Genomic DNA, 25,033 nt, shown 5'->3' with positions numbered 1-25,033 from the left:
TGTTGAAAGACAATCTGTCATTGTTTCAAAATATTTGGCAACCCTTTAAACCCTTTAATTTTTAAAGAAAATTGTATAATTTGTACACCCAAATGATGTAGCATTTGGGTGGATCGCTTCATTCCACATTTGGGTGGATGATCTCCTGATGTAGCATTTGGGTGGATCACCTGACGTAGAATTTTGGTGAATCTCTTTATGTTGCTTTTTATTGGATCTCCTGATGTAGCATTTGGGTGCAGTTGCTGGTGTGGTGTTGTAAAGCAAGTCACTAGTTGACCCGTGTGACCCGATAAGCAGCTAAGATGTGTAGAATCAGATCATTAACCCTTTTAGCTGTAATCATGGCTTCACGTGAGCTTTTCCTGACGTGTTTCACATCACCTGACTGTCTCGCTGCCTCAAAGATCAGTACTCAGCCTGCTGTCCTCCAGTCTGCAGATTAGCAATGTGACAACTCCTTAATCCCTTCAACTTTGTCTCATTACCTCTGACCTTTGCCCCACATTGGTGCGATGGTCAACTTCAGAGGAACGGGTTGCGGACTGACTTAGGTTCAATTAGCTGCTTTGAAACATCTCAGTAGCTCCTTCAGGTTCGTAGATGTGCATTTGTCGAAAGGGATGCGAAGCTTCAAATGAAGGCACATTTTACATTTCACAATTTCAAACAGCCACGCTTTGTGGTAGTGATTGGTTGACATAATTTAACATAATAACATTTATTTAACCAGGTTATTTCCATTCATATTGAGATCTCTTTTTGCAAGGGAGACCTGGACAATTATAAAGTTTCCAATTCACCTAACCTGCAGGTCTTTAAATGTTGGAGGAAACCAGAGCAAACAGAGGAATCCCACGCAAATTCAGGGAGAACATGCAAACTCCACACAGAAAGGCCACAGGCGGGAATTGAACCCATGACCTTCATGCTGTGAGGCAACAGTGCTAACCACTAAGTCACCGTGCTGCAAAAGATAGCATTATTTTATTTATATCCCATAAACTTCCGCTCAGATTGAACAGCAACCGGACATCCTGCCTTCATGCTTACACTCACATCTCACCACGAAAGCAGGAAATGGGGCTGAGATCTGCACATCCTTGTGCAAAGACACAGGATGTGGAGGGTACTACAGCACCACCTGTTGGCTGAGGAGACGGATTTTTAAAACGGCCTGCCTGCTTCTTCATTCTTCTTCCTCAGTGCTGAAGACCCAGCAGCTGGAAAAGGGCAAGAATATGCACATGTGTAACCTGGCTGCAGCAGATAAATGGCTACTGTTTTTAATAAGTCAGGGCTTTTTTTCCTGTACAAGTTTGGGAGTTGCTTACTTAGTCTTAGTCAACTTACACTCTGTGGCAACATATACCAAATGTTGTGTGTTGGGGGGTGTGGCTGGATGTTTTGGTGTTCTTTTCTTTTCTTTGCTCTTCAGGTGGCATGGAAACTGATTCTTCTGTGGAGAAGGTGCTGGCTGAAGAGTCCTCACCCTCATCAACATCATGTGAAGCACCTGTGACTGGTGCTCACATGCAACCTTAAAGATTTTCAGCTGAAGCAGATAAGTGGATGGCGTTCTGCATTTAAGGCATGTGTGATTCAAGCAGAACTGCCGGGAACTCGACCTTGTGATGTCCGTTTGTGAGAAGCTGAGGACCGCGCCTGGGTTTGACACATCGAGCCCGTGAAGCAAGGAAGGGTGAGGACACTTGCTGTCAGCACACATTAAAGGTGATTAAGTGTTCGACTAATTGTTGATAGTAACTTGGTGTTTTGTTACACAGTATACTTGAATTGTGATGAGAATTGTGCAGTTTGCTTCTCACTGCTGTGGCGTGCGGATAAGTGATCCTCCACCTGTTGTGAGAAGCTGCTCATTTGCATAAAGTTAAAAAAGATACAGACCTGAATGTGTTGCTGATAGCGTGTGTCTTTTGAAAGATATTGTTGTAACTGCTGACTTACCTCACCTCTTCTTTGCTTCACAGAGAGTCGGTTTGTTGTGTCCACCTGGGGGGTGTTTGGCGGTGGTAGTGGGTCCAGGAACGCCGGGCTTTGATCCTTGCGGGCGCTGGAGAGCGTGCCAACAGTCACTCCACCAGAGGGACGCTGTTTTTGTTTTTACACCTTTTATGGACAGTGGGGGTAATAAATATATTGTTTTTGGAACCGCTTTCTGGTTATTTTTAGCGCTGGGTTCCATCTGACGCAGGTCCGCTCCTCAACCCGCGTCGACACATAACACCAAAAAAAAAAAAGTTACTACTAATAACTATTTATATAGGGTTTTCCCAGAAATCCATTCATCCTTCCATTTTCTAATCCAACTTACTCCAATTAAGGGTCACGGGGGGCTGGAGCCTATCCCAGCAATCAGTAAGTAGGGTCCACCCTGAACAGGATGCCAGTCTGTCACAGGGCCACATATAGACGGACAAACGCATTCACACCTGCATACACACCAGCAGTCAGTTTAAAGTTTCAAATCCACAAATCCACATTACCTGCATGTTTTTGGATGTGGGAGGAAGTCGGAGCACCCGGAGGGAGCCCACGCAAACACGGGGAGAACATGCAAACCCCACACAGAAAGGCCACAGGTGGGAGGCGATCCCATGACCTTCATGATGTGAGGCAACAGTGCTAAACACTAAGCCACTGTACTACTCCTTCCCAGAAATCAAAGCACTAAACAAGATCAACTCCAATAATAATCTCTGTCAACAAAGTTCTCCGAAGGTTATTTTTTCACCCAGTTGTTTGTTTGTCTGGTTGTGAACAGCCTGAAACCACAATTTTTCATATATCGTTATGAAATCTTTACAGATGATTCATATCCTGATAGGTAAGAACTAATTAAATTTCCAAGATCATAGGTCAAATGTTAAAGTCAAGAAAAATCTTGGAAAATTGGAAAAATCCCAATCCTTTAACATTGAACTAATTGTCAAAAATTCATACCTCTGTCAGAAAAGATCAAACTTCTTTCATATTTGAGAGAATTATAAAGGATGGTATTCTTTATTTACTGACAAAGTTTGATGTGGATCTGAACTGGATTACAGATTTTTGGTCATTTAAATTAAACATTGAAAACACTATTTAACATATATTTTACATCATATCTTAATCAAACATGCCCCAATCACTCTCATATTTGAAAGTGAGGTGTAGACTGGCACTCACTATCACCTGACTATGTTTGATCCGGATCTGATCCAGATTGTGGATTTTGTGGACATTTTAATTTAATATTGAAAAGCCCATTTGGTGTACATTTTGCATTAGATCTCAATTAAAAGTGCTTCAGTCACTCTCATTTTTCTGTTTTGGATTTACCTACACCACCAAAATTCATGCCTGTTTGTGTGTCTTCCAGATATCAGTTGGAAACCAAGTCCCAGAAAGCAATGACAAATTGTGCAAAGCAAAGATAAGGGCTTCCTCACACATAGTATGAATCAGTACAAATCAGGACGAATCACGGTAAAACAGCTCATATGAGCGAACCATGAAAACATTGAGCCGATGTCGGGAGGGACACGTGGTCAGGCAGGCGTGAATGATCCCGCTGTGATGGTTTCGTGCATGCTCGTGCATGAAACTGTCGTAGCGGGATCGCAGTGCAAGCAGCTGGAGCATGTGTAACAACATTGCACAGCTGCTGTGGAAAAAATAAAAAAATACATGCCACCCACGGGATTCGAACTTGCAATTTACAAAAACTCTGATTGCCAGCCAGAAACTTACCACAAGAAGGAGATAAAGCAGCTAAAAAAATAAAATAAAACCACACACCATAAAGAACACTGCATTTTATTGAATCCCTCTTATCAAGCGAACAATACAAGTATGAACCGTCTGTTCCTCTGTAGATGAACCATGGTCACAGACGTGCAGTCATGAAATGACATAAATGAAGCAGTTCACTTTGATCATGTTCACATCTGCTGGCCAGCCGGCCCCACGTGTGTGTCTGGCCTGATACATGTGTCCTGTGGATGGCACGCCGTAGGACAGACACCGTGTCATGTAGAACAGAGCTCACATGGGTGACGTGACATTCAAATCGATGGCCCGCTGCGTGTTACGATCTGACCGACTGTTTCACCTGGGACAGCCTGTCAATATGTGCACCGTGCGCTCGCTCACTGCAGCCCCTCGCAACAGCGATATATGTTTTTATGTATGTCCACGTGAGGACAGCAAGCAGACACACACACGTCACAATTGAAAGTTCATGTCCTTCAAAAACACGGTACATGTTTCCCAACTGGAACCAGAACCAGAGATCTCAAAAGCTGCAGCTGTCGGCGGACATGCCCCCTGTCAATTCAGGGCACACACCAACGTGTCACTCTTTGTTATGTGATCATTATGGTGTATCATACATCACACTGACAAAGTGAGGAACCTTGGGGTAATTTGTGATCCTACATTGTCCTTTGACCTCCACATTAGAAAAATTACGAGGACTGCTTTCTACCACTTGTAAAATATAGCGAAGATTCGTCCCATCCTGTCTATGGCTAGTGGTCGGCGATCATCTTAGTATTTCTTCTGTTTTTCTTGTTGCTTAATGCTGACAAATTATACTGTTTTTGCAGCCCAGTCTCATGTTTTTTTTCATGCTCCATGACAAAATGAGCCAAATTTTCGTGACAGGGTTTTTTAAAGTCACTATTACTAACCCTACTCCTACCCCCAACCCTAACCTTAACCCAGGGGTAGGCAACCTGTTCCAGAAAGAGCCATGAGGGTGCAGGTTTTCTTTGCAGCCACTGACTCCACCAGGTGATTTCACTGATTAACTGATTCCATCTGCTCAAAGTGATATTAATCAGTAAAATCACCTGGTGGAGTCAGTGGCTGCAAAGAAAACCTGCACCCTCATGGCTCTTTCTGGAAAAGGTTGCCTACCCCTGCCTTAACCATAGCCTAATCCTGCTCCTCTCCCCACCCTAACCATAACCCCCCCCCCCCCCGCTTCACTTTTAATTTCGTGCAGTCATCACAGAATGAATTAGAATGAATTTGTGCTGCTGTGATGAAAATGAGGAGCTTTTCATCACAATATCACAAACCAATCGATTAATGTATATTTCGTGCTGCTGAATCACGACTTGCAGTGAGACTGGGTTGGTATTTGTTGTCTTTCTGATGCTTGATTCTGTTTCTCTCTCTCTCTCTCTCTCTCTCTCTCTGTTTAAGGTGTGGCTCCATCCAGAGATGGGTGTGGTGTGTTTTCTGTTTCTGTGCCCTCCTGTCCTGTACACCGGCAACATTTCCTGCATTTTTGTTTTGTGAATTTTTCTGCAAAATTGTGTCAGTAGCATGGCCCAAGAAGAGGGTCACTGCTTTGAGTCTGGTCTGCTTGAGGTTTCTTCCTCAATATCATCAGAGGGAGTTTTTCCTTACCACTGTCGCCTGTGTGCTTCCTCTGGGGGTTGGTAAGGTTAGACCTTACTTGTGTGAAGCGTCTTGAGGCAACTTTGTTGTGATTTGGTGCTATATAAATTAAAATAAATTGAAAAATTGAAATTATGTAATTGTGTATGTAGGTCGTGTAGTACTCTTATTAATATACTTGTCCTGGCTGTGGTCTCTGTGTTTGTACTATGACTTGTCCTGTACACTGAGCCATCATTTGTGTCTCTGGTAAGCAGCTGGGAGGTGCCTCCCCGTGCCGTGTGCGCTCTGACCTGGCTGTCCGGCCCCGCATGTGTTCATGTCTGTACGTACATACATGCAAGTGTGCTCCCCCCCCACACACACACACCACATGTGAAGGGGGGGAGTGGTGGGGAGGGAACACACATACGCCACGTGTTTTGCGGGGTAAAGCGGAGGGAGCAGTGTGACACACGCGCACACATACAGCACATGTGTGTTGCTTTTTGCAATGCCGCACTCGTGAAAAAAGCACACAGGGACTCAGCTCATTTATATAACAAAGGGAGGAGGTTGGTAATATGCTAAACTTTGGGGGATTTTCACTGCAAACTAAAGTCTTCTCTGTGGGCGTACACATGCTAGTTCATTAATCAATGCCAATAATAAAAAGTACACCACAACGGTGCACAAAAATCCCAATCCCTAGCGATTTATACTCCAAAAAATCTGGTATTTTTGGGAGGTGGGGAGGGACCACTTGTAATGGTTGTTAGTCAGGACCATAGACTGTATATAGTGGGGCAAACAACTATTGGATATGTTGTTGATTTTGCAGGTTTTCCCACCTACAAAGAATGGAGAGGTCTGTAATTTTTATCGTAGGTACACTTCAACTGTGAGTGAGAGAATCTAAAAACAAAAACAAAACAAAAACAAAACAAAAAGTCAGAAAATCACATTGTATGATTTTTAAATAATTAATTTGCATTTAAATAAGTAGTTGATCAAATAGAAAAACAGGCCTTAATATTTGGTACAGAAACCATTGTTTGCAGTTACAGGGGGCAGATGTTTCCTGTAGTTCTTGACCAAGTTTTCACACACTGCAGCAGGGATTTTGGGCCACTCCTTCATACAGATCTTCTCCAGATCTTTCAGGTTTGGTGTTTCAGCTCCCTCCAAAGATTTTCTATTGAGTTCAGGTCTGGAGACTGGCCAGGCCACTCCAGGACCTTGAAATGCTTCTTGCGGAGCCCCTCCTTAGTTGCCCTGGCTGTGCGTTTTGGGTCACTGTCATGCTGGAAGACCCAGCCATGACCCATCTTCAATGCTCTTACTGAGGGAAGGAGGTTGTTTGCCAAAATCTCACAATACATGACCCCATCCATCCTCTCTTCAATATGGTGCAGTCATCCTGGTGAACTGGTGAACTTCAAACGGGCCTGGACATGTCCTGGTTTGACCAGGGTGACCTTGCTGCCCTGCAAAATTTTAAACCATGATGGCATCGTGTGTACTAGTGTAATCTTTGCAACTGTGATCCTAGTTGTCTTCAGGTCATTGACCAGGTCCTACCGTGTAGTTCAGGGCTTTCTCAGAATCATTCTTACTCAACGAGACGAGATCTTGCATGGAGCCCCAGACTGAAGAAGACTGACAGTCATCTTGTCTTTCTTCAATTTTCTAAGAATTGCACCAACAGTTGTTGTCTTCTCACAAGCTGCTTGCCTGTTGTCCATCCTAGCCTTGTGCAGATCTGCAGTTTTGTCCCTATTGTCCTTAGACAGCTCTTTGGTCTTGTCCATGGTGGACAGGTTGGAGTGTGATTGATTGAGTGTGTGGACAGGTGTCTTTTACACAGGTAACAAGTTCAAACAGGTGCAATTAATTCAGGTAAAGAGTGCAGAATAAGAGGACTTCTTAAAGAAGAACTAACAGGTCTGTGAGAGCCAGAATTCTTGCTGGTTGGAAAAATGCAAATGAATTATTGTAAAATAATATAATATGATTTTCACCAGATAGGAACCAGGACAGATCGTGACACTGAGGCTATAGTTGCTGCCAAAGGTGCATCAACTAAGTATTGAGCAGAGGGTGTGAATACTTATGTACATCTGATTTCTTAGCTTTTATTTTTAATAAATTAGCAAAAATTTCAAACAACATTTTTCATGTTGTCATCATGGGGTGTTATGAGTAGAAATTTGAGGGTAAAAAATTAATTCACTCCATTTTGGAATAAGGATGTAATATACCAAAATGAAGAAAAAGTGAAGCGAAAGCAAGATGTAACTGTTGATATATTACAGCTTATTACAACCTTAGGCCTTTGCTGCTATGGACATGACCTGCACCCAGGTAACACCTGGTATGGTGCCATACATGTTGAAAGTTCAAGTTTCTGTTCAAAGCAATTAAATCGTATACTGCAAAGAACTGTTTGTCTGTGTGCTACCAGGAGGTACGAGGCTACAGGCTGGTTACAATAGAAGTCTTAGTGGCACTATCTCCATGCTATAAACCAAGGTGAGTCTCTATGATGAGGCTGTGCATTCACTTACACTGAAGTGATTTATCTGAAGTTTTATGGATATGACAAACATGCATGTGCACTGTTTATTGTCCAGTTAGTGAGTGTGGTGAAGGGATGGCCATTAGTAATAATTATAATGACTATCCCACGAATCAAAACACTAAACAAAGAACAAGTACTACAACAATGCATATAAATCTCAAATTAAAGAGCTAATAATACAGAAAAAAAGGTGTGACTTATACTCCAGAAAATATATGTTTGAGTGTACTTAACCCAGTTGCAGGAAACAAGCTCTTGCCATGATTATCAGGGGAACTGGGCACAGCAGGAGGTACACTGAAAAAAGAACCAACTTAAAAAGGCACTACAATTGGTAAAACCTGAATGAATTAAGTTGTTTGAACTTAAGTTTGTAAGTTAGAGTTGATCGAGAGTTGATCTAACTAATAAGCGTAAGTTCAAACAACTTAATTAATTCAGGTTTTAACCAATTGTAAGGGTTTTTTAAGTTGGTTCCACGATTCTCTTTTTTCAGTGTAGGAGGCACATTGCAGACTCACAAGCAGGTAGTAGGATATAAAAGGCTTTATCCAAGATTCTGGCAGTGGGTCTGGTACACAAAAAGGCAGACAGTGAGGCGAAGGTACAGGCAGGTGTAAAGCAAGGGCGTCATCAAAAAATACAGACTGAGGTCAAAGCACGGCAAACAGTTACAAGGGCTGAAACAAAGGCGAGGTCAAGAAAAACAGGCACGGTCGGCAACAAGGAACTATGGCTAGGAACTAGGATACGTGAGCTGGAACGGAGACAGAACATCAACGAACAAGCACAGAACACACAACTCAAAGAGCTTAAATACACAGAAGATAATTAGCACTGATGTGAAACAGGTGTGGTGAGCTGGCAGGAGGAGGGCGTGGACAACCAAAGATGAGAGACACTGTGTGAGGCAAGAGAGTGCTGTAACAAGTGGGTGAGGAGAAGACAGACAAAACGGGGTGTGGCCAACAGAGATGAGGAAGTGCAGGTGCAGGGCAAGAGAGTGCAGTGATCAGAGGGAGACAGTGATACAAACTGAAACTGGGAATGAATACATGAAAACAGAGATGAGGAGTGCAGACGAGGGAGTGCAGAGACAACATGAACAGGACTAATAACCATAAAGTAACAACACTAAAGTAAGAACTTTAGTGAAGAACTAATGGACAAAGGATGCATGGACTCTTGACAAGAAAAGATTAATACTTGACCATAAATAGAAAAGCAGACATCAAGAAAATCAAAGGCTGAAACTAGAACAGGACTGACATGAATAATACAACCAAAGACTAATGTGGTAAACCTGAGAAATCAAACTAGTGACATAAGCAATCATGAAACAATCAAAAACAGTGGATCAAAACTAAACTAAAGAAGAACGGAACTCAACATGTGGTTGAAGTGGGATGAACAGAAAACAACAAGCTGTGACAAAAGCAATGATGAACAAAAATCAAAGCCAGTGGATCAAAGACTAAACTAAACCAAAATGGAACTCAAGATGTGGGTGAAGTGTGATGAACAGAAAACAAGCAGCTGTGACAAAGCAAAACAAACAGATGATAAAAAAAAGCAGACGAAAGAACTCAATAAAGACAAACTGACAGAAAATCATAATGATCATGGACAGAGCAGGTGCAAATAATGACAGCTCTGAAAGATGAAGAGTTGATCAAAGATGAGATGAAACACTTTAGGACTGAGCTGAGCAATGAGCTGATGGGTGACAAGAGCTGCTTGGAGGTGGTGAGCAGATGACAGGCATTAGCTGTGAACAGTTGCCGAGGGGCAGCGAGCTGCAAAGAGTTGCCGGGGAGGTGGTGAGCTGCAAGGGGATGATAGATGGTGATTAGCTGCAATGAGCTGCCATGAGGCAGTGGGTTCTAAAGCACTGAGAGATGGTGATTAAGAACATTGAGGAGAAGGGAGGTGGGACACAGAGTGATGAAGTGGAAAACAAACAGGGCACTAAGTAGATGTATGACATGTATGAGATGGTGCACAGATTGATGTCAGGTGTGCAGATCAGAGAACTGGACACGGCTGTACTCCTTCCTTATTTTCAGCTGCTCCGTTTAGGGAGTGCTGTTTGAGGTGTAACAGGGAAATGTTGCGCCATTCTCAGTTTCTCCATTCACATCCACAGACCTTTGTACCTCACGAGCAGTTTTTCTGTTTTCAGGAAAAAGCCCCAAAAGGCTTTTCCTTCCATTCCTTTCTTGTTGTGACCGGTCCTGCAATTCAACAGAGCAATTCCTGGCGTGTTGTGTAATTTCAACGGCTTTGTTGTGTGAACAAAGGGACCTGAATCCTACTAGGGAGCCGTTCATCTTATCGGTGTGCTAAAACTGCAGTGCTCCCCCCCCAAATCCAATCTGCTCTCCTTATGTGCACACAAACAGCCACTCTGAGAGAGACAGACAGTGGGAAGAAGAAGGTGAGAGTGGGGAGAGGAAGTGAGCAGGACGAAAACTTTTATGCAGCTGGAAGTTTTGGAGTTCCAGCTGCTCCCATTTGAGTGGGATCGTCACAGTGGACGCAGCACACATCAGCATTGGAATTTGGTACAGGTTCTAGAGCGGTCTTAAAGTGACACCAGAAATTAATAAGTAAACAACCATCCACAGAAACGTGGAAATAAAACCAAATCCAAAATTGAACACCAAAACCCCCGACACATCCACAATCTAAAAATAGCTCGGAAACAAAAAGACAAGAGAACGTGGTGGACCATGAAAATTGACAATGCAGTGCAAAACCAGAAAAAGACCTGATCAAACACAGAGAAATAATAAAAGACAGATGACACCACCCTAAATAAATACATTCTGACATAGACTAACTAACAAATGCCACAAAGGCAGACGATGCAAACCAAAACATAATCACAACCAAAGGTGACCTGACACCAGATCACATAGGGCGGGGCCCACAGACACTGGCAGCTGCCACACGCGGCCATCAGGCGAGACCAAGACGGCTGTGTGTGACTGGCAAACAGGAGGAAGAGACAATTGTAAAAAGCTCATGCCAGCATACACCCACTGACCATGGGATGAGGAGCATGTCGAGGACAGACGAACCCCATGCACATGGTCCCACATGCACGTACAAGTTCTCGACTGTACTAGCATTCACCCACATAAACACACAAACACAGACCACGGGAAACCGACACACACTTGCGCAAGATGGACAGGTGACGACTTCACACATGCACCCACTCACACACACCCATGGCCCACAACAGACTAAACCACTCACAGGTTCACACATGTACTCTTAAACGGACACAACAGAAGGACTGGACAGGGCATGTGATCAGAAACATAAAAAAGACATGGGACAAGAATAAACTACAAAGAACACAAAAAGCACCTCAACCAACCTGAACCCCAACACTCTAGTTCCTTTAGATATCACGTGTTTCTGTTGTTTCCTGTCTGCCTTGATTTTTGCACCTGTTGTTAATGAAATCTTTTTGCTTTTAAGCAACACCCATTTGTCTTTTTTGTTGCTGGTCAATTACATTGTTGTCCTTGTGATGTGGTGATCTGTTCTCAAGTTCGCACCCATGTTCGCTGTTCTTTGTAAGTACCCTGTGTCATTGTCACCTTTCGGTAGTTTTTCTCCTTTGCACCTCCCATTTGCTCTCTGCCCTGTGTTTTGTGTTGGACTCTTTTTTTCTATCTACATCCCACAACCTGCTGGTTTGGTTGTTGTATAATCACCTGGATAATTAAAGCACCTTGGATTTTTGTAACACATCCCCCTGTGTCCTGGCTGCCTGCTACTGGGGTTCTATTTGACATTGTCATGGCACCTAATCATAACAGTTACACTGTTTTTGAGGGTGTGTAGCGGGAAAATGATAATTTCTCTATACTGAATGTAAACCCATTGCTTCTGATTCAGAAGCAGAAGGATTGTTTGCTGTTGAGATGCTCTTCTGATCTTTACATGGTTGTATATGTTTCTCTTATTTCTGTTTAACACTTTTTTGGTTTTGAAGTGTATCTACCCTGAATTTTATTTAACTACAGTCCTATTGTGAATCACTAGCGGTTAGCTTTCGCTAGCAGTTAGCTTGTGTTTGCTAGGTTGACCCCCCCGCCATTACCGTATTACTGTTTTTACCAGTCTAATACTTCTGTTAGTTTTTCAGTGTAACTGCTGTGAATTTTAGGTCATTATTTTACTCCTGTGTAAATCTTAGGAGTGGCTAGCATTTTCGCTAGCAGTTAGCTCACTTTAGCTTGGTCAACCCCCCACATAGTTATTCAAGTTGGTGCCAATGATATCAGGATGAAGCACTCAGAGGTCACAAAAATGGACATAGAAAGGACTTGTGACCTTGCCAGAAAGATGTGTCGGCATCGATTAATAGTCTCTGGTCCCCTCTGCTCCCGGGATAATGATGAGGTGTTTAGCAGGCTGACATCATTGAATAGGTGGCTGGCGCAATTTTGTAGACCTCAAGGCTTTAGTTTTATTGATAACTGGTCTTTGTTCTGGGGCTGCCATGGCTTGCCGGTGCGGGATGGCCTTCACCCTACTGGGGAAGGCGCCACCATCTTGTCTGAGAACATAGATAGAGCTCTCCAGGGAGGATAACATTAGGATTTTACAGCAGGCCACGGAGCAGGTGATAAGAGACCCTGCAAGGTTTATGACAAAGGTGCGTATGGAATTCATTAGCTTAGTGGGGAAATCAGTGCAGAAAATCTACTATGGTGATAGTGCAGTTTATCTGCCAGGGAGGGAAATTCAACAAGTTGAGACTGTGGCCTGCTTACGCAGATGTGTCAATAAAAATCATAGAGGGACATGCTTTGCAAACTTAATACCCATTACTACACTGGATGATGTTGAAACTAAGGATGGCTGTTCCAGCACTATCAAAGATTTTGTGTCTGCTACCTACAACTCGTGTGGCATGTCTCAAACCTAAACCTACTTCCAGGCATCTTATATATGCTGTTGTGGAACCACCCCAAACCCAAACAGTCCAACTGTCAACCTCACTGAGGTCCTTAGTCTGGGCCTCATTAACATACGTAAGATCACTATCCTCAAAATCATTGTTGATTAATGATCTAATTATGGATCATCATTAGATATGATTGGGTTATGTGAAACCTGGCTTAAACCTGCAGCTGTCCTCCCCTTAAATAAGCCTGCCCACCGGCGTATACATTTACTCATGTCCCTCGTGATGTAAAGTAAGGCGGGGGTGATTCTCCCCTCTGCCCACGATGCTACGTATTGCCAAGGTCAGAAGAATAAAAATCACACATATTACTTTGTCACTGTATATAGGCCATACTCTGAATTCTTAGATGAATTTGGTGCATTCATCTCTAACTTGTCAATGAGTGCAGATAACATTCTGATTATTGGTGACTTTAACATTCATGTAAATAAGCCTTCTGATCCCCTCTGCAAATAATTTATGGAAATTGTGGATGCATTAGAATTTCAGCAATGCATTCACGACTCAACGCACATTAGTGGAAATACCCTGGATTTGGTTCTCACACATGGTATTGCTGTCACGAATATTGACATCATGGCTCATGCTTTGGTGGCCTCTGATCACTCACTTATTAGGTTTACAGTTGCACTGCCGTGTTTAGTGGAACAACCTTATTTATCATTATGGCGATGCATCAACTCCTCAACTGCGACTGAACTCGAAGCTAGACTGTCTGATATCTTAGCTTCACATTTGGTAAATGCCCAATCAATAGACAGTCTTGTGGATAGTTTAAACTCAGTGCTCAAAACTACACTCGACATGATTGCGCCACCTTTTTAAAACCATGCTCCCCAAAAACACAGTCACCTTGGTTCAATGACTACTTGCATGACCTCAAGCATAAGGCTAGAGGTCTAGAATGGAAATGGCGTAGTTCAAAATTAGAAGTATTCCACCTTGCGTGGCGTGATGCTATCTTAGACTATAAGCATGCACTGCTGACTACAAAGTGGGCCTATTACTCTGATTTGATCAACAAAAACAAGCATAACTCAAAGTTCTTGTTCGACACAGTGGCAACACTTATACATGGACAACCACCTGTATTTCACTCTCCTTTTACAGCATAAGATTTCCTGGACTGCTTCGAGAAGAAAATAGAAGACATTAGGTTGAGCATATCCCAGCATGCCTTAACTCAGCCACTACACCTTGCTATTGAGGTGGGTGTCAATACTGAGGTATTACCTAGATTTACATAATTTGATTGTATTTCACTAGGTGTACTGACAAAACTCGTAATGTCTACAACTAGAGACATTCGTCATGAAATGCCTCACGTGCAGTACTAGTTTCCATGTAAAGTGCAGTAATATGTACGTGTGGGGTAGGTATTTGGTTGAACCCTCATGTGTTTGATGTAAACTGGGATACACAGTGGAAAAATTGGAGATTGACATTATATTTATTTAGAGGATGTGGCCAACATTGGCCATAAAATGTTGGTAGCCTTTGAAGAAATGCAACTATTGGTAATTTTTAAAAAGTAGGTCAAGGTCACTGGCCTTCGAACCCATGCGAAGTACTCCTCCAAGGCATCTACCCACCAAATATGAAGTTTTTGCAAGGAATAGGTGCCGAGGTACATTGCGGCGAACAAACTTCAGGCAAAGGATTTGACAGTTGTGACCATTGGTGACCTTGAAAAGTAGGTCAAGGCCACCGGCTTTCGAACCCATGTGAAGTACTCCTCCAAGGCATGTACCCATCAAATATGAAGTTTCTGTGAGCAATAGGTGCCGAGCTATGTTGCGGCGAACGAATTGTGGCCAGATTGACGGACGGACAGACAGATGGACAGACAGAAGGACAGACAACCCGGATGCTATATGCCCTTCCTCATGGCGCAAGCGCCGTGCGGGGCATAAAAAGAATAACCTGCTTATTTCATCATATACCAACAAAACTGTCTAAGGACCTGTGGCCCACTGACTGTGCTGGAAATTATTTATCTCTCATTAACTTCTGGATCTGTTCCTAAATGTTTCAAATCTGCAGTGATTAAACCATTACTTAAGAAATCTAATTTTGACCCTAGTATATTGAAAAACTAAGGCCAATATCAAATCTATTATTTTGCACTAAAATTCTGGAAAAAGTGGGTTCACGACAGCTTGTGGACTACCTTACCGAGAATAATCTTTTTCAGCCACTGCAGTCTGCTTTTAGAAAATATCATTCCACAGAGACAGCTCTCACTAAAGTGGTGAATGTTCTTCTGCTTGCAATGAATTCAGACACCACTACAGTTCTGGTGCTGTTAGATCTCAGTGCTGCGTATGATACTGTGGATCATCATATTCTACTCGATAGGCTGGAGAAGCATTTTTGGGATTACTGGGAGTGCCCTTGCTTGGTTGAGGTCATACCTGACCAATCGTTCTCACTGTGTTTTGTACAATAACACTACTTCTGACCTTGGTGACATGAAATTTGGGGTTCCACAGGGGTCCGTCTTAGGTCCCCTGCTTTTCTCCCTTTATATAGCACCCCTTGGGCACATATTGCGGCATTTTTGGGTTGCCTTTCACTGCTATGCTTATGATACTCAGTTATACATGTCGATAACTGCTGGTAATCTCATCCACATAAAATCCTTAGAAGTTTAACTGAGAAGCTGGATGTCTAGCAACTTCCTGCTTTTAAACTGTGATAAGACTGAAATGATGGTTCTTGGTCCAGTGAGACATTGGCATCAATTTGACCAGTTAATGCTGGGCCTAGGCTCGTGTGTCATACATCACACTGACAAAGTGAGGAACCTTGGGGTAATTTTTGATCATACGTTGTCCTTTGACCTCCACATTAGAGATATTAAGAGGAGTGCTTTCTTCCATCTGCGAAATATAGTGAAGATTTGTCCTATCCTGTCTATGGCTGATGCTGAGACCCTCATTCATGCATTTGACTCTTCTAGATTGGACTACTGCAATATTCTATTTTCTGGTTTACCACAGTCCAGCATTAGGGCTCTCCAATTGGTTCAAAATGCTGCTGCCAGACTTTTGACACGAAGCAGAAATTTTGACCACATTACACCCATTTTGGCATCTCTTCACTGGCTCCCTGTCTCGGTGAGATCAGATTTTAAGGTTCTGCTACTAACCTATAAAACTGTTCATGGACTGGCACCTCCCTACCTACCTTCTCCTTCTTCTTTGTCTTTCGGCTGTTCCCGTTAGGGGTCGCCACAGCAGATCAATCGTTTCCATCTCACCCTGTCCTCTGTATCTTCCTCTGTCACACCAACCACCTGCATGTCCTCCCTCAGCATTAAACCCTACGTGCCAGCCAGGGCTTTGCGTTCTCAAGGTGCAGGACTACTTTGTGTCCCTATGGTGAATAAGAAGTTTGTGGGTCATAGAACTTTCTCTTATCATGCCCCTGTTCTGTGAAATGATCTCCCTGCATCAATAAAACAGTCAGATTCTGTAGAGACTTTCAAGTCCAGATTTAAAATGCACTTATTTTCCCTGTCGTATGGCTAGAATACTGGCACAGTATGTTTCTATGGTTTTTACTCTTTTAATTCATTTTATTAGAAAATGGAGTGGGCCACGCCCTCAACTTTATCTAAATTCTGGGTCTTTACTGAAGCTTAGGGCAAGTGGCCGGCAATCACCTTAGTATTTCTTCTGTTTTTCTTGTTGCTTAATGCTGACAAATTACAGTGTATTTGTTGTCTTTCTGATACTTGATTCTGCTTTTTTCTTTTCTCTCTGTTTGAGGTGCAGCTCCATCCAGAGATGGGCGTGGTATCTGTTCCAGAAACCTCCCTGTGCACCGGCAACATTTCCTGTATGTTCATTTTGTGAATTGTTTTGTAATTTGTGTCTGTAGCATGGTCACCCCTTTGAGTTTCATCTGCTTGAGGTTTCTTCCTCAGAGGGAGTCTTTCCTTACCACTGTTGCTCTGGGGGTTGGTAAGGTTAGACCTTACTTGTGTGAAGTGCCTTGAGGCAACCTTGTTGTGATTTGGCACTATATAAATGAAAATAAATTAAAATTGGAATTGAATCGTGATTCATCTTTCTGCTAATTAAAGCTGATAACCAGGACTCTTGTCTGTTGTTGCGGGCAAGAAACGAGAATCGTCCGGTGTTTCACGCAAGACAGTTTTTATTCATTCCTCATTAATGTGCCTTTTTCATGGGGCAGCCCACGCAATGGTTCTCTGGCATGGTCTGGACCTTTAATATCGCCTACTTCGCCGGTTTGTAAACTGAAGTTACAGTGCCTCATGTAAAGGAGAAAATTATAATAATCAAAAGAGCAAACGGCGATTTCTGACGTCTGCCAATCCAGATCCGGATCACCTCCAAAATGCAGTGGAGTCTTCCATGCCCTAATATGTATCTGTGGTGTAAATTTGGGGAGAATCCATGAAGTACTTTTGACGTAATCCCTCAAAGCCTATATAAAGTGAAATCTTGATCCAGAATCTGAAGCTGGATCCAGGTTACCTCCAAAATTCAATGGAGTCTTCCATACCCTATTATCTATCTGTGGTGCAAATTTGGTGAGAATCTGTGCAGTAGTTTTGACGTTATCTTGCTAACAGTAATCATTCAAAGCCTATATAAAATGAAACTTGATGCAGAATCTGGATCTGGATCACCTCCAAAATTTAATGGAGTCTTCTTTGGTCTAATATCTATCTATGGTGAAAATTTCATCAAAATCTGTGCAGTAGTTCTGACGTAATCTTGCTAACAGACAGACAACCAGACAGACAAATAAATAATTTAAAATGATTTAAATGATTTTATTACGTCCTTGGCAGATGTAATAATATCCTCTATGTGTTGTTGTGGGACTTCACTGATTAAACATTGTTCCTCCAAATGTTCTGGTTGTACTACAGCACTTAGATTGGAAAACTGTAGTATGTTATAATATCAGGGATTTTTTTTATTCCAATAAATGTGATTAAAATCTGAATAACTTTATTATTTATTGAACTTTATTTTTATCTTGTAATGCCAACAAACTCACATCACACATCAATGAACTCCCTCTGGTTGTACTACAACACTGAGACTGAAAAATATACTACGTGTTATGTAATTTCAGGGATTTTTTTATTGTAATAAAATTTAATAAAATCTCAATAACATTTTATTTATACCTTGTAGTGTAACCAAACTCATATGACACATCCATGAACTCCTCCTGGTTGTACTTGGGGGGTAAAAAGGTTTTGGTTGGTTGTAGTTTGTTGTCTGTGTTACAACATTTGGAAAGAGGTGTCATTTGATTTTAAAGAGCAATTCAAAAGTTATTAATGCTGGAATTGAATCTTTGAATATCTTTCCAGTTTTACTTAAGCTGTGGTCACAACCCGCCGTACTTGCACGTGCGTGCAGTCTACTTGCAAAAACGTGGGCTAAGTTTGGAGATCTGTACGTCGTAAGTACTGCCTCAGTACGAATTTAGGAGCACGCAGACACAAACAGACACGCCGTAGAGGTTTTAGTGCATTCAGAACTTTCGCTGCGGTCAGGCTGCGGATTCACCACCAGTACAGATGACGCACGTTGTGAGTACTGCCTCAGTACGGATTCAAAGCAGCACATTTTCATTCAATTACTATTGAATTAACCAAATCCGTACGTAGGCAGTACGAATTACAGCACTCACCACATACTATGGAGGCCGACAGACTTGCATGCACAACGCAGTTTCTCACTTGAACTTGGACTTTATTTCCAAACGTCAGCAACACAGATACTCCACAGCTTCAGTCTGTTAACTAGCTGTAACTTTTCGAGGCAAGTAAACACTCGTACAACTTACCGCTGCAGGCTGGACATGCTCATGCATCGCCGACACCGAAAAACACCTGCCGCTCCGGTCCCACTCATAAAAAAGAAAAGCGACCCCACACACACACACTGCTTTATTGTCAACTCTCTTTATCATTACAGTCCTAGAGACGTACATTGAACGTACTCCGTCCTTCCTCTTGCTACTGCCTCCGTACGTTTTCACAAAAATGTAGTGGCCGTGGCATCCACAGAAAACGTACGGCGAAAAAAAAAAACGCACGGTGGGTTGTGAACAGGGCTTTAACTAACAACAGTAACATGATTGTGACTCCACCCCATTTGCTAACTCCTCACCAATGAATTTATCCTGGTATTGATAGCTCATTTTATAAGTGAAAACTGTCAATTTCTGTTGAAATTTGCTATGTCCCCAACCATGTGAAGAAGGTGATGTCTGTGCATCAAGACATAATGCGGAACCTGGCGAAACTGGCCTCAACCATTGCTGTAATTCCTATTTCAACAGCCATTATTTTTAAAGTTTCATATATGATAATTTTTTTTTAATTTACCCTGGTATTATATTATACCCGGTGTTCGTATACTATTGACTTGAAGAAATTTAGATTGTAGACATAATTAGCATCTTGAAACAAAAGCTATTGAATGCATTTACTTGTATTGCCTCAATACACATGCACTGTGAGGAAGGAGACTGTTAGCCCAAGGCTGAGGTTTCAAGTAATGTATATTTTCTGACTGTGAAAGAGGCTTTTCCACTCTCACGAGGATCAAGACCCCCTCCGAAACAGACTGAAAGAAGAAACCCCGGACAAACGCTTTGTGATTTCTATTGAAGGAGATGAGACAGAAACATTCAGCTTTGACTCAGCTTGCAACAACTGGGCCAAGATGAATAAAAGAAGAATTGACGTTACTGCTTGAACATTCTTTAATCAACTCTACGATACAAATATACGTGACTGTTTTAATTTCAATAAATGTTGCTGTGAGCTCATGATCTGGGTGATATTGTAAGCTTAAGTACCTGGTTGTCCAATATTATACTGTTTCTACTGCAAAGCAGGGGGATGAGAGTCACAAACTACTGGCCAGACATTATATTTCAGTGATAGTTGATGTTTTTTAAACCATTAAAATAATTCTGAAATAAATATAGACTATAGGGTTTTTTTTTGGGGGGGGGGGGGGGGGGGGTTGTTCTTTTATGTTTTTTTCTCCATAATTATAGCTTAATTCAACACACAGCTGCTCACCTCATTCCTCAGGGGGTACTTGGGCTTGATCAGGTGGGGAAGGACAGATGTGCTGCTGCTGCTTTTGACACGTTAAGAACAGACAACATGCTAACATTCCATGAAAGAACTGGGTGATATACTGCTGACTATTCGCTTCTTTCTCCTGTCATTGTTTTCTCAGAGTTCTCTGAACTCTGAGCTGTCCTGCCGTCTGCTCCTCCACTCGCTATCTGTGAAGTTTCTTCAGATGTCTGATGGAGCAGATGGACTGAACCATTTTATGTAAATATGGGGGGCGGGGGGGAGTGGGTGGAGCGTGCATTGAGAAATATTTCCAAAACAAATAACCTTAGTGTTGCCAATACATTGTAAATGAAATATACAGTTGTATGCAAAAGTTTGGGTACCCTGATAATTTTCATAATTTTCCTTTATAAATCATTGGTTGTCTGGATCGGAAATTTCATTTAAATATATCAAATAGCAGATGAACACACTGATATTTGAGAAGTGAAATGAAGTTTCCAGTATTTACAGAAAGTGTGCAATAATTATTTTAAAAAATTGGACAGGTGCATAAATATGGGAATCCTTGTCATTTTATTGATTTGAACACATTCAGCACTAATTATTGGAACACAAAATGGGTTTGGTAAGCTCATTGACCCTTGACCTCCTTACACAGGTGAATCCAATCATGAGAAAGGGTATTTAAGGTGGCCATTTGCAAATGTTTCCTCTCTTTGCATCTCTTCTAATGAGTGGCAACATGGGAGCCTCTAAACAACTCTCAAATGACCTGAAAATAAAGATTGTTCAACATCATGATTTAGGGGAAGGATACAAAAAGCTATTTCAGAGATTTCAGCTGTCATTTTCCACTGTGAGGAACATAGTGAGGAAATGGAAGACCGCAGGCACAGTACTAGTTAAGGCCCAAAGTGGCAGGCCAAGAAAAGGATGGTAGAACAGTCATAGTCAACCCACAGACCTACTCCAAAGACCTACAACATGAGCTTGCTGCTGATAGTGTCTCTGTGCATCGTTCAACTATACAGCGCACTTTGCACAAAGAGATGCTGTATGATGCTGCAATGCAGAGGAGGCTTTTTCTGCATACACACCACAAACATGGTATGCTAAAGCACATTTGGACAAACCAGCTTCATTTTGGAATAAGGTGCTGTGGACTGATGAAACTAAAATTGAGTTATTTGGACATAACAAGGGGCGGTATGCATGGCAGAAAAAGAACACAGCATTCCAAGAAAAACACTTGCTACCTCCAGTAAAATTTGGACTTGGTTTTATCATGCTGTGTGGCTGTGTGGCCAGTGCAGGTACTGGGAATCTTGTTAAAGTTGAGGGTCACATGGATTCCAGTCAATATCAGCACATTCTTGAAAACAATGTTCATGAATCAGTGACAAAGTTGAAATTGTGCCGGGGCTGTATCTTTCAACAAGACAACGACCCTAAACACTGCTCAAAATCTACTAAGGCATGCATGCAGAGGAACAAGTACAACATTCTGGAATGGCCATCTCAGTCCCCAGACCTGAATATCATTGAAAATCTGTGGTGTGATTTTAAGCGGACTGTCCATGCTCAGAAACCAACAAACCTGAGATGTTTTATAAAGAAGAATGGTCCAAAATACCTTCAACCAGAATCCAGACTGTCATTGGAAGCTATAGGAAGCGTTTAGAGGCTGTTATTTCTGCAAAAGGAGGATCTACTAAATATTGATGCAGTTTTTCTGCTGGGGGGCCCAAATTTATGCACCTGCCTAATTTTGTTTAAAGAATTATTGCACTTAAAATCATAAATCATATGAACTTCATTTCACTTCTGAAATATCAATGTGTTCGTCTGCTATATGATATATTTAACTGAAATTTCTGATCCAAACAACCAATGATTTATAATGGAAAATCATTAGGGGTGCCCAGACCTTTACATACAACTGTACATGTGGTTCTAAGTTTATTACCAAGTGTCATATTATTTTGTCAGCATTATAATTTTATTAGAGGCCTCTCTGGGCCCCTGTCAGTCATGGGCCCCTTGAATCATTCTCCTTATTCTCCCCTTTTTGGCACCCCTGTCCCCAAGCCACTTGTGCCCCTTTCAGGAAGGACATCCAGCATAAAGCCTGTGCTAAATCAACACGTGGAACCATTTTTGGATCTGCTGCAATGACCCTGAACAAAAAATTAGGGACAGTTCAAAAGACCTTACATTACAGTTTGGAGTCAATCTAAACAAAGGAGTGGGACCAAATGAACAGATTAAGTAAGAAATTGTGAGACAGTGACACTGTAATTCTTTTGTATCTGAGCAGATTAAAATTCTTCAAGTGTAGAAACACAAAACCCACCACGAACATTTGATTGTCATGCTGTCCTTCACTGATTTGTGTCACTTGGTTTCTGTACAAACAAACCTCAAAGAAAGCCGAACAGAACTGGTGCGAAAAAGTGTAAACAGATTGTTTCCCAGTTGTGCTGAAACAGATTATCATAATTCAGGACTTTGGAGGGAACATGGCCTTCCATACTTCTGATCCTTTCAGAAAACACTCTGAAAAGCAGCTTTTCCTTCATCACATCACGTATGAAACTGCAAATCTGAAATAATCTGATATCCACTCATTGTTCGAGTTTTATTACAAATGTTTGGAATATTTTAACCGCTAGCAACTTTTGTTTTTTGTTTTTTTTTTTGGGGGGGGGGGGGGGGGGGGTGGTCTAGTGGTTAAGCATTGGGCTTGAGACCAGATGATCCTCAGTTCAAACCCCAGCCAGACTGGAAAATCACTAAGGGCCCTTGGGAAAGGTCTTTAATCCCCAAGTTGCTCCCAGTGTGAAATGAGCACTCTGCATGGCGGCACCCTGACATCGGTGTGTGAGTGTGAGGCATAATTGTAAAGCACTGTGAGTGTCTGATGTAGATGGAAAAGCGCTATATAAATGCAGTCCATTTACCATTTTACCATTCTTTGCTTTCTGATGTGAAGTTTGGGGTAATTGTATTTTATTTTTTTTCAGTTGCAGAATATCAGTGTTCCTGACTCTGAAAGCCTCTCAGATTATAGTAAAACTGTAAATATCCATTTGGTCAGAATAATGTGTAGCAACAAGTACAGTCAGATACACAATGACACCTCAACACTCACGACTCTGTCACACATACACATACACTCTTCTGAACAATGTGCTCCTTCTCTGGACCAACATGTCCACCTGTGCTACAGTGAATCTGAGTGTGGACTCATTAGGGGATAGCATGACACGAGAACACCAGCATGGATCTGAACCTGATTCACAAGCCGTCAAAACACTGCACGGTGACTAAGAACAATGTTCTTTCCACTTAATTTAACAATTCTCATAGCTGTAAACAACATGTGGTCTGCGTGATGCTTTGGAACTATGAATTCTTCATGCACTCACTGTGGGTCAAACGGCGCCAACAGGAGGCGCACACATCAAACCCGGGTCTGTACGACACAGCATGGGCCGCTAGGCAAATGACATTTTAACAAATATTGTGGTTGTGGTAATTCTAAACAGAGGACTGCATTTATGAAGCGTATTCATAAATGACGCCACAGTTTTACAAAAACAAAGTCAAGGGAAATTTGAAGTGATGTTAGCAGAAAATAATAAAGTTGGATGATACATCATTTCAGTGGCATCTTCATGATGTGCATTTACGTAGCTGTAAGCCATGTGTAATGGTGCTGTGCTTTGCCGCATCCATGACACCACGGAACCGCACTGGATCCTGGATGGCAACCACCCAGGCAGACAACTGGTCCATTCCCACATTTCTAAAATAACCATCTGTCTACCGCAACCAGGTGAAATGTGTGCCTTCCCTTGCCTGCTCCAGCTACTGGGGTCCTCAACACTCAGACACATGCATCATCATCTTACGTCACTGTTAGCATCCACATCTCACAATACACATACAGCAAGACAGGCAGCATCAGGACCCTGAAGAGTTGGACCTTCATTCGTAGGCAGAGATATCTGCATCACCAACCACCTCCCATGAGGGACACATAATGTCAGAGAAGGCAAATAACATCAAACACGTCACTAAACAGGTTCTTCTACTTCTTCTATACTCTTCTCCTTCATGACACAAAGCTTTTTATGGAGTGTTTAAAAATATTCCCAACATGATTATCATCTTCCATGAGTAATCTGTCGGGGAGAACATACAGTGATTTAAGACAATTTAAGGATTCTAGTAAATGATCTCTCCTGGTTGTGTAGATATCCTTTTGATGACCTGGACTTTAACCTTTGACCAATCTGGTCCAATAGATAATCATCTGGAGACATTCACTTAGACAGTTTTTCTGCTTAACCAGTTCTGAGTTATTTTGTATACTGACAAACAGACAGACACAGATGTACATACACACATCAGGTCAGGTCAGAGAGAATGAGCTTGTTCACTCCACCACACTATAGACCCTCCTTGGGTCCTTGAAGGCATCCACCCAGGTAGACAACTGGTCTATTTTTTGGCCTTCTCCAGCCACTGAGGTCCTCCACTCTGAGGCACCTGTGTGCTGGACTTGCATAGAGAATTTAGCTACATGCAAAATATAGCGGACATTCCCTCACAATGCAAATTGTACTCTTCATCTGAGTTCCCCTAAATAACAGTTTGGTTGACATCAAGTCAACCCAGTGCAACCCAAGCATGCTCTGAAGAAACCAAGTACCAAAGACAGCCAGTTACTGCCTTTAGCTCACTGATTAGTGCCCAAGTCTCACAACCATACACTAAATCCCGATTCACAACCATCAGAGAAGGAGCTGGAACTGCATTTCAAGAGAGCCTTTGCATTGAACAGATGCTCAAAGTACTTTACAATGATGCCTCACAATTGCTTCCACAGTCAAGGCTAGTACCCATTTTATCTCTCGGCTGGCTTGGGAATGCCTTGGGGTTCCCCTGGAGGAGCTGGGGGAGG

At 42.2% G+C, this 25,033-nt stretch overlaps 1 long non-coding RNA gene across 1 annotated transcript; it reads left to right on the top strand.

Annotated features, from left to right (window-relative positions):
- Positions 1-2,303: 2,303 nt before the first annotated feature.
- Positions 2,304-19,650, top strand: LOC117502011. The gene is made up of 3 exons (XR_004558159.1): positions 2,304-2,379; positions 8,844-8,849; positions 19,641-19,650. It is a non-coding gene; the product is annotated as an uncharacterized LOC117502011 (long non-coding RNA).
- Positions 19,651-25,033: the final 5,383 nt, after the last annotated feature.

This window comes from Thalassophryne amazonica, chromosome 2, assembly GCF_902500255.1.
Source record: "Thalassophryne amazonica chromosome 2, fThaAma1.1, whole genome shotgun sequence".
Lineage (NCBI taxonomy): Eukaryota > Metazoa > Chordata > Actinopteri > Batrachoidiformes > Batrachoididae > Thalassophryne > Thalassophryne amazonica.
The sequence above is the reverse complement of the archived record's forward strand: the minus strand, read 5'-3'. Positions and strand labels throughout refer to the sequence as shown.